Below are 13,368 nucleotides of genomic sequence, written 5' to 3' on the forward strand. Positions count from 1 at the left end.
CCCTCTTCACTGGAGGGGCAAAGTGAGGTCAAACATCAACACTGATCACTCCCAACTCTAAGTTGACTGTGAAGGTGTCATCTTAGGTCAGAGTGTGGCTAGGCTAAGCTTCCAGCCAATGAGCAGTAAGCGATGCAAAACAGTAGAGGAGCAAAGGATATATAAAATGCTGTCAGAATCTAAGATCAGAAATTCAAATAACAGCAAGAGAATCTAACAGGAACTAAGTCTACAGAAATGCCTGGTGAAATCATTTCAATAGGATCAGTGAAGATTTGTGAAGATCAAGGGTTAGTTGAGGTGTTCCCACAAGAGTTGGGCCATTTCTTGAAGATCATGAGGGATTTTGCAGTCCAGATGCAGTTGGGTAGCTCGTTCCACCATTGAGGAACCACAAAATGAAAAGCACTGTTGTATGAGACTCACATTCTTAGGCTGGAGGAATCAGCAGATGACGTTCACTTGCCCCCAGTAGAAGGTGATATGGAACATGGACATGGGAGTTCATGAACGACTCCACAGATAGCTGCCGTTCCATTTGCAGCTCTGATCACAAACCTGAACTACAGGGAGCCAGTGCAGAGGGGAAGAGCTGAAACTTGAGAGAACATCTGTGACTGAATAACAGATGCACTGCTGCAGTAAGTTTACACAGACTGGCAGTCCTGACAGTAATAAATTACAGCAATCAAGGCCTGAGATGGAGCTGCGTAGATGAGCTCTGATCTTCTTGCCATGGGGTCATCCATCAGTACCCAAGTGCTACGTTACTAGCAAACCATGAGACAACCTCAATGATCCAACCTGGAGAGTGACATCGTGTTGGATGGTAGGGTTAATGACATGAGAGTCATTTTCTATGGAAGCTTCATTGCCATCCGCGCAGCCACTATGCTGCGTTTGCATGATGCTGTTTTGCTGTGAGTCGGTCTTGTCATAGACTGTTACTGTCCTTTTACATTTGATTACCTGCCTCTTATATTTGGATGCTTAATATTCAGATTTGATCTCTTATCCATTAGGTTCCTTACTCATGTTACTTCCTCACATTTCAGTTCCCTGGATGGACTGGCCATGGGTTTTTTTTTAATGAATTTTGATTATCTAGGTCTCACCTGTCCTCCTCAAGGCCTGGTGACACTGATCATGATGTTAATTTTTTTTTGTCATATCCAGCCTTTTTAGGGCACAGTGTTAATTAGGTGGAGCATTTCTATCCTGGCTTCGCCCTTTTGCGAATCCGGAAAGATCTTCCCCCTGCATTGAACCAATGCCTTGCCGTGAGCTACATCATTAATTGTTTACTGTGATTTTTTCATCAGTATGCAAAGTGCAGACCTCTTCAAGCATCAATAAAAGGCAGAGAAATTAATCCCAGTGAAATGAAGGGGCGCTTTCGGGTGCCGACAGACGGCGAGGTGGAGATTAGTGGAGGACGATAAGCCGCCGAAGTTGGACCGAGCTGCAGTTTTCCATCACTACCTGCCCCAGGTAGGGGGGAATGAATGCACTCATGCGTCCTCCTTCCCCTCGTCCCGCCCGCTCTGGGTGAGGTTTCCATTTCTGTACAATCGTCTAACAGCACGTAGGCACAAATGCTCACTGGATGCTATTATTACACTCCGGAAAATCAATGTAGAACCTTTCCTCAGCAAAATAAGGAAAAAAACACATTCAGCTTTAAGAAACGTTTTTTAATCACAGAATCCCTTCCGTCACCCGTCACCAAGGCGACTTTGGTTTGAAATGCGTTCGATGGCCGGGCTTGAATGCATGGGCGGCTGTATCTTATTTTACAGCAGGGGTGGTGGGGGGGGGTGGTGGTTGGGGGGCTAAAACCATTCATTAAAATTCCATTCACTTACCTGCTGCAGCAAGGGATAAGGATGAAGGAACCCGTTTTTTTCTGTTAGGACTGCATAGGTTCTGCGGAATAATTCCTTCCCCATGAGTATTTTGGGGGCTATCGTACCCCCCACCCCTTGACATGTCTTGCCCATCACTTTTCCATGAATAAAATACAAGGACAATTTCCTGGCCTCAAAGTCTCCATCAGTTACAGAGCACATGGGCAGCGGTGAGCCAGTGTCAGCATTAAAGGCAGCGCCGCTCTGGTGGCCGAAGCTTCTCCCCGCGTGTCTGATTTATGTGGCACGAGGCCACATTTCAAATAAACCGCCAGTGAATTATGACCACATTTCCAGCAAGCAGCACCACAGAACGGTAATCTGTAGCGCAAAGTCAGTTCATCGAATCATTTTAATGACCTGGAGGTCTATTAGAGGCACTAACGACCTGCTGCCGCTGGTCAGGCGAAGTGTGCGACTTTCGGGGGGGAGTTTGGGGGGGGGCTGTAACGTGAGTCGCCCCTAGGCAGGCCACTTCCTGTAACCCCCCCCCCCCCCCCCCCCAACCTACTGACCAGCCCCCAAGGGGAATCTATGACCTCAGAGGTGCCGTCTGTTGCCCGAGGTCCTGCCAATGTGCCGGTAACACAGACCAGGAGGTGACCATCCAGGCATGAGTCCCCTGGCCTGACATCACTGAGGCCTTTAAAAGAGCCATTATTCAATTAGGAATGTAAATAAAGGCACCTCGAGCGTGCCACTGGAGGAGCTGACAGACAGTGAATCCTTAACTGAACACCAAGTGCTCCTTATCACCCGTAAATACGGTGATGAGGTTTAGTGTCCTGCTCCTCCTGTCACAGCCTGCTGACTTCCTGCCTTCCTCCCCGGGGCCCGGGGCATCGTAGCTGATTAGAGGGAGTGTGACTGCCGGGTTATCGGTGTGGGAAGCCCCGCCCATTTCTATCCCCTCCAATCAGAAGGCGCGGCACGGCAGGGAGCCTGCGTGTGGAGGCGTGCTGCTCGGAGGAATTTATTGACAAAGTACGTTTATTTAAAGAAATTGGTTTCATTAAAGCGAGAGCGTTAATGCGGCTGAGCCAGGCCTCATCATGCATTATTAAAGCACCATTAAAAAAATAAGCACAGGGCTGTACACAGAGAGACGTGGTTCAGCGCAGGGATGCAAGAACCAAGCCAAAGGCCCAAAGGAGCTTCGAACAAAAGCAGCTGCTGGTGTCAACTTGACCGACCAGGATGCTGAGGAAGGTCCAAAACACAGGCCCATTTTCTAGAGCGAGCCGACCTCTTAGTGGCATCCCTGGCAGATACTTCCTTGGCATGGGAGATACCGTGATCATGAAGGTAGTTCTTCGCTTAGCCATTGCACTGCGGGCGTATTGACCCCTGAAAACTCCCCAAATGTGGGAGTCTGGAATGCGTCATTTCTGGTAGTTGGAGGCTGGGTGCCCATGTGCCAGCAGACTGATGCTGCCATTGGGCCCTTAACCCTCGATTGCTCCAGGGACGCTGCTCATCAGGGATGCTGCTCATCAGGGACGCTGCTCATCAGCTGACCCTGCGCTCTGACACCAGCTTTGTGTGTCGGTCTCAGAGGAGAGAGAATGGAATATGTGAAAAGCAGCATTCCATGGTAGCTGTACTCATAGAAACGGGAAATAAAACGTCGTTTTGTTTCATTTTCATCCTGCAGGGGAAGGAAGGGAGCAGAGAGGCAAGTAAATTCGAATAGGCTTGTGTGTCTGCAGTGTGCATTCAGCGAGGTCATCTTTGCTGTGTTTAATCCAGGTTGGGGGGGGGGGGGGGTATGCGAGTTGAGGGGATGGGGGAGGGGGGGGCGATGTGCGTGAGATTGCTGTGCACTTCGGAACAGAAAATTTGATGTTCTACAAAAATTCCCAGCATGGTCAGCTGTCACCAGGGATAGCAGGACAGGTACAGCCAGATGGCTAGAGGCAGAGGTACAAATGTCAGGTTCGGAAAGTAAAAATCCAGACCGAGATTTCGCTCCAACCAACCAGTTAAGTGTAAAAAGTCACAGATTACTCAACTGGTTTGTTGAAACAAAATCTTGGTCTGGATTTCTACTTTCTGGACCTGAACTTCCAACTCTGGCAGCAGGGAACAGACAGTGAGGAGAGTAAGGATGTAGATGTAGAGGATCCTGGCGGACAGGCCTACCTGGTCTCCGAGACGCAGATGGGCCATCATCCCTGCTGGTCGGCAACCAACCAGCTGTCCGTTTGCCTGACTGGGGGGAGGTAGAGAGGTGTTTAGCGATGAAGCGGAATATTGACCTGAGCTCTTATGGAGTCTGCAGTTACTGATGCTTATAATGAAAAGAGACTAGTAATTAATCACGCTAATTTGACCCGCGATGGTGTTATCTGGTGCTCCGTGATGAGAGCCTCGCTGGGGTTGCACCTGTCCCTGTGGAAGCAGAAGCAAAGCGGTCATCTTGCTGAGATTGCTGTACTTCATATGAAGAAGACTTAGGATGAGACTTAGAAAAAGAAACCAAAAACAGCATAATATGTGAAATAAATTGTGTTCCTGTGCCCTTTACAATGCTTGGAAATTTCAATCCTTTGTTTCACACCAATTTTTTTTAACAATCAGTCTTCTCTGCGTTAGAGCAGTGTTTCTAAACCCAGTCCTTGGGGACCCACAGACAGTCCACATTTTTGCTCCCTCCCAGCTCCCTGCCAGTTGGTCCACATTTTTGCTCTCTACCGGGACCTGGGAGGGAGCAAAAATGTGGATAATCTGCGGGTCCACGAGGACTGGATTGGGAAACCCTGTGTTAGAGAAAAGGCTGATGCTCTGCTTAGAGAGAGAGGGGACCGGCTCCTGGCTGATTCCTGGCATGTGCTTTGAAGGACACATTTTTATCGATTTATACTGCCCAGCCCCTGCTCATTGGTCTCAGGCCGGCTACTTGTCAGTAAGACTCCCCCAGGGAGCCCCCGAGTGCCATCAGCAGGCTCAACTTGTCCCAGGGGGACTGAGCTTGACGAGACTTGGGGTCAGAGCTTGTTAGATGCCTGACACTGTGACTGGCCGGGCCCGGTACCAGGGGAGAGTCACTTGTCACTTTGCCCCAGTCACAACAGTGGGGAAAAAAACACCCAGCAGGATTCGGCTTGTCTGATCCTGGGCCCAGGAGAGCTTCTCAAACCTCTGATAGTCGTCGACCTTCTGATGCTCCAGAGGACACAGGTGGTACCACCACAAACCTGTAGAGAAGCAACTCAGCAAATAGGCAGAACTGTCATTTCGCTCATGGATGATGAAATCGAGCTCAAATCATTCAAATCTGCAGTTTTTATATAAACACTTGTTAATGTTACATGTATGGCAGTTATTTGGCCTATGTGCTCTGGGGTACAATTGTTCTTTTTCATATCTATTTATTTTTAGGATCCCAGAAGCAATGTACCTGTAAGAACAATAATATAATAATTACATCTATTATTGCATCACAGTCAATTAACGTTTTTTCATTTAATATGTCATGGCAGTAGTAATAATAATAAATTGTGTTATTAGCCAAAAATATGATATTTTTGAATTACAGACATGCCTCAGTTAACGACCTACCTGTCTAACGAGCGCCCGGACTCCCGATCAGCCCTCCGACCAATCGGTGTCTGTATTATAATTTATGATCATGACAAAACTGACAATTGTCAGCAGGAAGTTTCAGCCTTCAAGGTGAACTTATATGGGAAACTGAAATCTCAGAAAAAATGCTTTGTAAGTGCGACAAGGACAGATTTTAAATAAATCATGATGAATGTGGGTGATTCCCTGTACTGACCCCTGATCCCGGTACCTTCTTTGATGCTTTTGTTTGACCACACAAACATCCTTGTGCCTGTTTGTACCCAAACTGTACCAAGCTTCAGAGTCACAGGTTAGCAGCTACAGCTTTTGCCTGACGCCTGCCACCTTCCAGTTGTGGCGAAATGCACACCGAGCATTCCATCTTTTCCAGGGGAGAGAAAAATAAGAAGGTCGCAATTTCTGCAAGGCCACAGGGTCTCAGTTTTACAGGTGCACAGAAAAGTAACTGAAAGGCACTATGGTAGGTTCATCATTCCTCGGCGCGGTTACAGCTCTAAGTGCATTAAACTCTCCCATAATGCTCTCTGTTCTTCAGAGTAGGCCATAATGCCTGTTACGCGGAGCTCGGTTTCAGTCAACGGAGATTGGGCTGAAAGAGCTTAAAAATTGCCATTGGGCCAGAATGCCTTGCACTCTGTCATCCGCCTACCCACCATTTAGGCCGCATCACATGACAGGTAAATAACGACTGGAGCCTGCGTGACCCTTCCGCACGAGCCGACTCCATGTGTCTGACGGGAGCCTGTGGTCCTGACAGCCTTTTATCTCGTCCTTTTGTTTTCCAAATTCCTCTGAGGGAAGGCAGCTTATCTGTGCTTGGGGCCTAATCACCTCCCAAAGGAAAATTAACTAACTAATTAAGTGAGAGGTGATTTTTTTTCCCCACTCTGCTTACCCTTTTAGTGTGAGCCATCAAGCTTTGTCTATAGCTGTCCAGGGCAGTGCCTAATGGTAAAACGCACTCTGACAAAACAACGCTAGTAAATACATTCGTGTATCACTGGACCTGTTTGTATTCTGCTTACCTAAACGCTGGCATGACGCTACGCGCAGCTGCCTTCATTATGTCGTTCCCGTCGATAGGCACACTGAGGTCCCCGCAGGCATCTCCCTGACAAACGCAGATGGTGGGCTGCATGCGGACAATAAACGGGGCCCGGATGAATTTACGCTCTTCAGCACTCGGCAGTGAGGGACCCAGCATGCAGCTTTATGGATTCCCAATGACTGAGAAAACAAGTTGTCGCAGAATACAGAGGTTAGAGATTGGCGATATGACCAGCCAGAGGTTTTTCTTTTGTGGCATTGACAGCCGAGAGAATTATTAAGAGGTCATGAAGCTATACCTGCAAATTGAAGGTATGTTTGCAGCTAGATTAGGAATATAAGACATACAGTACTGGGAATAATATTAGGAAAGCCAGTCGGGTTAGGACACAACACAGGGCCGCTTGGCCCGAGGATGGGAAGCGGACCTTGATTTGGGAATGAGTTTCCCTTTTCAGGAGAAATATGAAGATTGAAAAGGTAATGAAGTGTGTATGGATGACAGGGACAATAATTTGTAGTGAGTGGAGTTAGGATGGATGCTGGGGACTGGCCAGGTTTACTGGGGGGGGGGGGGGGGGGGTTGGCAATGAAATCAGGTGCAGGGGGTGTGATTGAACTCCACCCAAGATAGTCCTGCCTGTGTCTCTCAGATTCACACTGAGCATCATACTGCAGGGTTCGGGTTGCCCCTCTAGTACACTGCTAAGACCACAATATCCAACGTTATTGGGGGGAGGGGGGGGGCGCACTGCAGTGAGGTGAAGTCAGATTCCTAATGGCCGCCTGTGATTGGAGTGTGCACGGTACTCCGTCTCCTTCCTGGAATGGAATTACGTGGCACCACTTAGCTGGATTGCATGCATTATATCACCCCCCCGGCGGGGTTGGCCGCGGTCGCTCCAGCCTCCCTGTTTGACAGCTGCACCGGCCCCGTCTCCCACCTCCCACTTCTGCTGAGTCATCCCTGGACAACCTTTCAGTTTGGCAGCAATCCCACATCCGGTCTTCCCTCCTCCTCCTCCAAGATGGGCCGATTCTTAACTGAACCCCCCCCTGGCTGCTCCGGTGCTGCTGTGAAACACTGTGCCCACCCCCATTCCGCCTCCACCCCCCCCCCCCCCCCCCCCCCCCCCCTAGCTGCTGTCATTATTATTGCAAATGGTTTGTTGCTACCTGTCAGACATATCCCTGTCTATTGATGCAAAAACATCACATCTTATGTATTGGATAACAATTATCAATCCATCCATCCATCTTCTATAAATATTCTCAGCATGAGAAGAAATTATAATTAAACAATAATAAAAGCTATAATTAAATTTGTAGCTATTCAATGCATTTGCCCTTTCCTTCATCCATCCATCCATCCATCTTCCAAATGCTCATCATGATCAGATTGGCATCCAGTTTTCCCATTCTAGGTCGGGTCAGAGTTGTTTCCCTCCCTGGGTGCAGAGCCTGGAGCCTGAAGCACACGGCCTTCACCAGGACACTTCACTAGGAGGCACGAGCTGCTTCTCTTCTTCTCTGCTGAGACAAAGAGCCCCATAAATTCTTGTTTTCGCTCCTGCCCGCTCCACCCCCCCCAAACGAATATCTATATATAACGTTACCTTCCCACAGCTGTAACTCCTACAGCCTCCATTGCTGACCTCTGTTCTGCAGGAAAAATGTGCGTCCATAAATACTAAGGAATAAAGGGGAATGTTCTGATTGGACCAGCGAGTATTGCATCATCTGTGTCTTCCTGAAGGCTGGCTGGCTACAGTATGAATGGACTCTTATGCTGTTTGGCTTCCCATCAGCAGTGTGGTTTTATCATGGTGCAGAAGCTGTAAATACAGGAATGACAGTCTGTCATTCTGTGAAGGTTTTTAGGTTACGCCAGCTGATTTCTCAGGACTTTGGCACACATCAGTAATAAATTAATGATATCAGTCGATAATGTTATTTAGCAGTAATGTTTCATCTATGATCGTTCCATTAAAATTATAATTAGGGGCCTGGAGCCTATTCCCAGCCGCAGTGTTCACCCCCTCTCAAACCACACATTTGTGGTGGGGGGGGGGGGATTTATCAACTGCTTGTGCACCCCCCTGACACATGAACCATGCCCTGTTTAGCGGAGCTGTGTCCCAGGTGAGGCTGCTACGAAGGATGAGAGCGTAGTGCAATACGAATATAATAACCACACAGTTACTGCACTGGGGGACAGGGGGACCCAGGAACAGCTAATCCACCCCTGCCTTTCCCAGGCAGCACAGGACATGGGGGGGGGGGGCAGAATACCTGTTCATCATGGGGCACATACTCACACACTCAAACATACTCATACATACTCGCAAACAATCACACAGTAATACTCTATGGGCAATATCGAGGGGCCAAGTTGGTCTGCATAGCTACAGACTGAGTACCCAGGGAAACCCATGCAAACTCATGCATGCACACAGAGCAGAAAAGCTACATTTGTGAGAAGGAATTAATTTGTGTTTAATTTTGTTTTCCTTCATAAATATATTTATGTATTTGGCAATTGTTTACGTCTGTCTGCATCAGTTTAATACAGCAGCAATTGCCTTAAATGGAAACATAGATCACAGACACCTATATTTAAGCTCACAGATGCAGTAAATGGCAGTAAATCTGTGCAGTGTTGCATGGTGCCTGTAGGTACACTTTCCCACAGCACGGGAATATCTTACAGTGTTACATTGATTTAAAAAGGAAAACTCCTTGTAACCAATGATGAGCCATGATGAGGTAGGCAGGTAAGAATAATAGCCTGTAATACAATGTATCCCGGCTAGTGAGATATACATGCTGGTAGGTTTGCAGGCTGTGTCCACAAGTATGTGCATAAAATGAGTGACTCCACTCAGACTGAGGCCAGACTGTCTGTGATTTACCTATCAAAAACTGTGAAGCTGCGTTCAGTAGATAAAGGCTGAAGTTTGGTCTGCAACTGTCAGTTCTGGACAGATTCTGCCCAGATCCTGATTTCCAGTCCATCAGCCACGTGACAGGCAGACATCCTAATGCTGGGAATACTGTGACCCCGACTGGTCCAATGAGGCCTTGGGATTTTGGCGGCAGTACTTAAGTGTAGCAAGTGAAGAGAGATGGGAGACAGGCATGCAGGGAGGTGTAAAGCATCCTCAGGGGTGCTGGTCAGTCACAAGAGCAGAAGCCCAGTTGTGGGGGGAGGGGCTGGTGACTGCAGATTCCAATCACGATGAGGCAGAAGCTTGGACCAGAACCAGGTGAACTGCATGCCAGATAGGCAGACATGTGAAATGCTAGGGTTAGGTTTAGGGTTAGTTTTAGGATTAGGTTTAGGATTAGGCATAGGAGAGAACGTGATACAGCTTTGTTCCCCCTCCCGAACAATTCAGCCAAATCATTAAGCTATTCAGAGAGCTGGCTGGACACCAGCTGACCCTGGCACTTGGGATTATGTCATATCATCTTTGACAGGGTGGGGACAGTCATCAGATGATCTCTGAACCATGAAACAGTATGTGGCTAGATTGGCTAAACTTTATCTTAAGAAAAACTGATGGAATTGTTTTCCTTTTGCAGCCCATTTATATAAATAGAAAACAATGCATGAAAAATGCTCATATAGTGTTGCATTTTAGACCGCTGACCAGTATGAATAGATTCAAAAGTATTTCTTTCTAAACAGCTTTTCTGTTACAAAAGACACTCATGGAATTCAGAGTTAGCTCTAAGTATTCAGGTAAAGTATAATTCCTTTAAACAACGAGGCATGTTACTTTTCTGGAGATGTCTGACTGACGTCTTCCAGTCCCACAGGTTTGATCTGCTGGAGTGGGCTCACTGAGGTCTGCCGGTCCCATGGAATTAATCTGCTGCAGAGGGCTCACTGAGGTCTGCCAGTTTTGCAGGTTTGATCTCCTGTAGAGGGCTCACTGAGATCTGCTGGTCTTGTGGGTTTAATCACCTGTAGGGGGCTCACTGAGGTCTACCAGTCCCCCGGATTTGATGTGCTGGAGAGGGTTCACTGAAGTCTGTCAGCCCATTGGGTTTAATCTCCTATAGAGGGCTCACTGAGGTCCGTTGGTCCTGTGGGTTTGATCTCCTGTAGGGGGCTCACTGAAGTCTGTCGGCCCCATGGGTTTGATCTGCTGGAGAGGGCTCACTGAAGTCTGTCGGCCCGTTGGGTTTAATCTCCTGTAGAGGGCTCACTGAGGTCCGCCGGTCCTGTGGGTTTGATCTCCTGTAGAGGGCTCATTGAGGCCTGCCGGTCTTGTGGGTTTGATCTGCTGGAGAGGGCTCACTGAAGTCTTTTGGCCCCGTTGGTTTAATCTCCTGTAGAGGGCTCACTGAGGTCTGCCGGTCCCCCGGGTTTGATCTGCTGGAGAGGGCTCACTGAGATCTGCTGGTCCTGTGGGTTTGATCTCCTGTAGAGAGCTCACTGAGGTCTGTCGGCCCCGTGGGTTTGATCTGCTGGAGAGGGCTCACTGAGGTCTGTCAGCCCATTGGGTTTGATCTGCTGGAGAGGGGTCACTGAAGTCTGTCGGCCCTGTGGGTTTGATCTCCTGTAGAGGGCTCACTGAGGTCTGTCAGCCCAATGGGTTTGATCTGCTGGAGAGGGGTCACTGAAGTCTGTCGGCCCTGTGGGTTTGATCTGCTGGAGAGGGCTCACTGAAGTCTGTCAGCCCATTGGGTTTGATCTGCTGGAGAGGGGTCACTGAAGTCTGTCGGCCCTGTGGGTTTGATCTCCTGTAGAGGGCTCACTGAGGTCTGTCAGCCCCATGGGTTTGATCTGCTGGAGAGGGCTCACTGAGGTCTGTCGGCCCTGTGGGTTTGATCTGCTGGAGAGGGCTCACTGAAGTCTGTCGGCCCATTGGGTTTGATCTGCTAGAGAGGGTTCACTGAAGTCTATCGGCCCCATGGGTTTGATCTGCTGGAGAGGGCTCACTGAAGTCTGTCGGCCCCGTGGGTTTGATCTGCTGTAGAGGGCTCACTGAGGTCTGCCGGTCCCATGGGTTTTATGTCCTGGAGAGGGACTTAGGTGGAGGAAGCTGCACTGCATGGCTGGTTAATAAGCTCTTAGCCAGAAAGGCCAGCCCCATAACAGCACCAAGGCAATCCTCCATGGGTACATCATCCAAGATGCCAGATCCGAGCATCAAGGGAATCGTGGGGATGGTCAGCAGGACCTCGGACCTGGATCTGAGTACCTGAGACGAATGCTGCATGAACCGTAGCCGGGCTCGGTGGTGGAGGGAGGAAATAAGATGGAGACTCTGACATCTTGCAGGTGATAAACAGACCACCTATCCATTGTTCTCCTCCCCCCTGAGAGCTACTCAGGAACCTGGCCTGCAGAGAGCAGGAGAAGTTGGGAGGGGATTTAATCCACCCAGTGCAGGGTTGCCAACTTTTGTCAGCTGGCCAGAGTGAGATTTTTGAGAATTCGAGACAAGTCTGCACACGCATGCACATAAATTTACATGTATGTGACGGTTTTGTTACCTTGTAAATAGTTTGTAGGGTTTGCAAACTGCCTTAAAGTTTTTGATGCAGCTAATTTTAGGTTTCAATAGAATAATATAGATTTGCCGTAAGATTTCTTGCATGAGATTCTGAAAGTGTGAGTGTCACACCAGATGCATGAGAGTTGGCGACCCTGCCAGTGTGGCCTGAAACAGCAGGCAGGATCCAGTGCATGTCCAGGCAGCCATGGGGCTGCTATGCTGACTGGACCTTCCCTGGTGGCCACGGGAAGTCCTAACGGAGCAGTGGGTCATTTCTCTGCTTTTGGTTTATTAGTCATATAGCTAATAGCTATCGGTTCCCCTGATCTGTAGCCCCTCTCAGGTCTCCCAGCATTTTCACAGCTCAGTAATATGCATCCAGCAATAGGAGTCTTCATCTTCCTCCCCATGGCAAGGTAAATAAGTACATTTGTTTAGAGGAAATGGGGAGCCTTTGTTACAATATCTGCTGAGGCAATGAGGAAGGCGTTAGGATGTTAGGGTGTGTCAAATCAATCACAACACGTTCCGATTGCAGCCGCATTTGGTGGGAGCATTTTTGGGGTCTTTATCATGTGGGAGTGTGGGTGAATGTGGGAGCCAGGCAGGACCTGGCTAGCAAAGGAAATCAGGCTGATAGATGTTTTGCTGTATTGTGGGCAAATAGCCTAGGATTTATCTTTTTAAAAAAACAAAAGATTTATTTCTTCTGAATTTTGAAGGTTTGTGCTTAGAGATTGTTAAATTATTCAATTATTAATATGGCTGATAATGGGAAGACCTCAAAAATATTAGCAGAAACTAATGCAAGTGTTATGCAAGTATATTAATTTATCTGTGTGTGTGTGTGTGTGTGTGTGTGTGTGTGGGGGGGGCGGGGGGGGTTATGTAAACATGACATTGTGGGGACCAAATGCCCCCACGATGAGATAAAATTATTTAGATGATGTGGGACCACTTTTTCGGTCCCCACAAGAGGAAACTCAATTTTATAAAAATCTGTGACTGCCATAAAAAAATTAAAATGCCAAAAGTCTTGTATTTTGTTTGGTTACTTATGGTTAAGGTTAGGGCTGGGTGGGGGTTAAGGTTGTCATTGTTGGCATAAGGGTTTTTCCCACAAAGATATGAATACAAACATATGTGTGTGTGTGTGTGTGTGTGTGTGTGTGTGTACGCGCAGTGTCCCAGGATCCCATGACTCTTCTGTGCCCCCGCTTGCTGACCAGCATGAGGGACCTGGCTCTTGGGTCTCTGAATAAGCAGTGGGGGGGGGGGGGTTCTATGCCTGTTGACACTGGAAACACGGTTTTTGC

General features: G+C 48.2%; 1 pseudogene; it reads left to right on the forward strand.

The window, feature by feature from the left end:
• The first annotated feature begins 3,175 nt into the window (after positions 1 to 3,175).
• On the forward strand, positions 3,176 to 3,328 carry LOC111835761 (U1 spliceosomal RNA; annotated as a pseudogene).
• The last annotated feature ends 10,040 nt before the right edge of the window (positions 3,329 to 13,368 follow it).

Source organism: Paramormyrops kingsleyae, chromosome 3 (genome assembly GCF_048594095.1).
Source record: "Paramormyrops kingsleyae isolate MSU_618 chromosome 3, PKINGS_0.4, whole genome shotgun sequence".
Lineage (NCBI taxonomy): Eukaryota > Metazoa > Chordata > Actinopteri > Osteoglossiformes > Mormyridae > Paramormyrops > Paramormyrops kingsleyae.